The sequence below is a fragment of the Mirounga leonina genome, unplaced genomic scaffold (genome assembly GCF_011800145.1).
Source record: "Mirounga leonina isolate KUSES-001 unplaced genomic scaffold, KU_Mleo_1.0 Mir_101799, whole genome shotgun sequence".
Lineage (NCBI taxonomy): Eukaryota > Metazoa > Chordata > Mammalia > Carnivora > Phocidae > Mirounga > Mirounga leonina.
Window position 1 is genome coordinate 3,962,693 of NW_023270210.1, and position 3,251 is coordinate 3,965,943.

At 42.9% G+C, this 3,251-nt stretch overlaps 1 pseudogene; it reads left to right on the forward strand.

Moving 5' to 3' along the window:
* Positions 1–307: 307 nt before the first annotated feature.
* LOC118014255 lies at positions 308–1,294 on the forward strand (annotated as a pseudogene).
* The last annotated feature ends 1,957 nt before the right edge of the window (positions 1,295–3,251 follow it).

The window sequence follows — 3,251 nt, forward strand, 5'->3', positions numbered from 1 at the left end:
CCAGCTATAAGTTCCTTAGAGAATCTGATAGGTCAAGCCAATTTTTTTGTGTGTGCTGGGCCACAGCATAGAGCACCCCATGGATACACTGAAAGCTCCTTGAAGGCACCTAAGTACTTCATATTTTGTAAAAATTTTAAATAGTAGTATAATTTTTATTTTCAGTTTCCATGTGTTCATTGCTAGTATATAGAAATACAACTGATGTTTGTATGTTGATCTTGTATCCTGCAACATTGCCGAACTCACTTATTAGTTCTAAGCGTTTTTAAAAATGTATTTCCTGAGGTTTTCTACATAGAAAATCATGCCATCTACAAGTAAGGACAGTTCTGTTTAGAAGGCCAAAATTAATAGAACTGAAAAAATAAATACACAAATCCATAATTATAGTCGGAGACATCTCCCCCCCCCCCCCCGTCAGTAACTGATAGATCATGCAGGCAGAAAATCAGTAGGGATACAGATGACCTGAACAGCACTATCAATCAATTTGATCTAATTGACATATATAAAATACTCCATACAGTACCTAGTGCAGCCTTGGCTTATGATCCCAAGAAGCATCTGAAGTGTGTAGCTGCCCCAAAGCATTGGATACTGGATAAACTAGACAAAGCGTTTGCTCCTGGTCCATACACCAATACCCACAGGCTGAGAGAATGTCTCTCCCTCATCCTTTTCCTAAGGAACAGACTTGAGTATGCCCTAAAGGAGATGAAATAAAGGCAATCTACATGCAGTGGTCCATTGAGATTAATAGTAAGGTCTGGACTGATATAACCTCCCCTGCTGTTTTTTTGGTTGTCATCAGCATTGACAAGACCAGAGAGAATTTCTATGTGATCTATGACACCAAAGGTTGTTTTGCCGTCCATTACATTACACCTGAGGAGGCCACATACAAGCTGTGCAAAGTGAGAGAGATCTTTGTGGGCACAAAAGGAATCTCTCATCTGGTGACTCATGATGTTCACTCCATCCACTACTCTGATTCCTTCATCAAGGTGAATGACAACATTCAGATCGATTTGGAGACTGTTTATGGTGGTGACCAGAGGTGCTAACTTGGGAAAAATAGGCATGATCACCAACAGAGTGAGACATTCTGGCTCTCTTGATGTGGTTTATGTGAAAGATGCTAAAGGCAACAGCTTTGTCCCCCAGATCTCCAACATTTTTGTTATTGGCAAAGGCAAGAAAACATGGATTTCCTTCCCCTGAGGAAAAGAAATCTGTCTCACTATTGCTGAAGAGAGACAAGAGACTGGCTGCCAAACAGAGCAGTAGGTAAAATAATCTGTAGGTAAAATGATTGGAAGTGGTTTTTTTTTTTTTTTACTTAATTCAAGATAATATGGCATGAAAATAAAATAATCCATCCAACAACCACAGAATTACACAAACTTCTCAAGCTCACATGGAACACTCACCAATATAGACCACATTGTGGACCATAAAATACACCTAATAATTTTAAAACAGGAGAAATCATACAAAGTATGTTCACATACCACAATAGAATTAAATTAGAAATCAGAAACAGAAAGGTAGCCAGAAAACTGCAGAATATTTGGAGATTAAACAGCATACTTATAAATAACACATGGGTCAAAGAAGGAGGCTAAAAGAAATCTAAAAATATTTTTAACTAAATGACAATGAAGTGACACCTGGGTGGCTCAGTTGGTTGAGCGTCTGCCTTCGGCTCATGTCATGATGCCAAAGTCCTGGGATCCAGTCCTGCATCAGGCTCTTTGCTCAGCAGCAGGGAGCCCGCTTCTCCCTCTGCCTCTCTCTCTCTGACAAATAAATAATAAAATAAAATCTTAAGAAAAAAGAAAATGAAAATACATTTATCAAAATCTATAGGATGCAGCAAAAGCAATGCTTAGAGGGAAATTTATAGCATTAAATGCATATATTAGAAGAGAAGAAAGATCTAAAATCAATAATGTAAACTTCTATGTTAGAAAACTAGAAAAGAGCAATTTAGGCCTAAAGGAATCAGAAGAAAAGAAATAATAAAAAATTGAAGCAGAAATCAATGAAATTGAAAAGAGAAAAACAAGTGAAAAAATCAATCAAACCAAAAGCTAATTCTTAGAAAAGATCAATAATATTGATAAAACTCTAGCCAAGGGTGACTAAGAAAAAAGAGAGAAGATACAAATTACTAAAATCAGAAATGAAAGAGTAGCCATCATTATTAATCCCATGGAATCTAGGATAATAAAGGAACACTATGAACAACTTTATGCCGACAAATTTGATAACTTAGATGAAATGGATCAGTTCCTCGAAAGATACAAATTACCGCTGGGTGAGCAGGAAGCCTGCTTCTCCTTCTCCCTCTGCCACTCCCACTGCTTCTGTTCTCTCACTCTCTCTTAAATAAATAAATAAATAAATAAATAAATAAATAAATAAATAAATAAATAAATAAAATCTTTAGAAAGGAGGAGCAAGATGGCAGAGGAGTAGGAGACCTGGATTTCATCTGGTCCCAGGAATTCAGCTGGAAAGGGATCAAACCATTCTGAACACCTACAAACTCAACAGGAGATCGAAGAAAAGAATAGCAACAACTCTCTGAACAGAAAAGCGACCACCTTCTGGAAGGTAGGACGTGCAGAGAAGTGAATCCGAGGCGATATTCGGGAGGATAGACGGCGGGGGGAGGGGCCTCCATTGGCCGCTTCTGGCAAGTGATAGAGCCGCGGAGCACAAAATCGGAACTTTTAAAAGTCTGCTCCGAGGGACATCACTCCGGTGGCTAAGCGGGGGGTGGAACCCTCCGGGACAGTGTGGTCTCAGGACCCTCGGGGTCACAGAAAGACCGGGGGTGCCTGAGGGCGGCAGAGCTCCCAGGTAACGGAGCAGGGAAGCCGGCTGCAGAGGCGGAGCCCAGGCGCGGGCTCTCAGCTCGGGGTGGCCATTGACCGTGATCCGCAGCCAGTCGGGCCCCTGCTCCTCCAGCAGGGACCCCACAAGCGGCAGATCCGGGGAGACTCACCTTCCTCCCCCGGGAGGAGCCGCGCGGGAGGGCACCGCAGGGATCGGCTGGGTTTGGAGACTTCAGACCGGGTCGGGGGCCAGAGACAGAAACATGCAGTCACAGGCCGGTGAGCACGGGGTGCGGCCGGAGACCGGGGAGCCGGGAGTGACTGACGGCTTTTCTCTGGGGGCTCACTGAGGAGCGGGCCCCGAGTTCTCGGCTCCTCCGGGGCGGAGATTGGGAGGCCGCCATG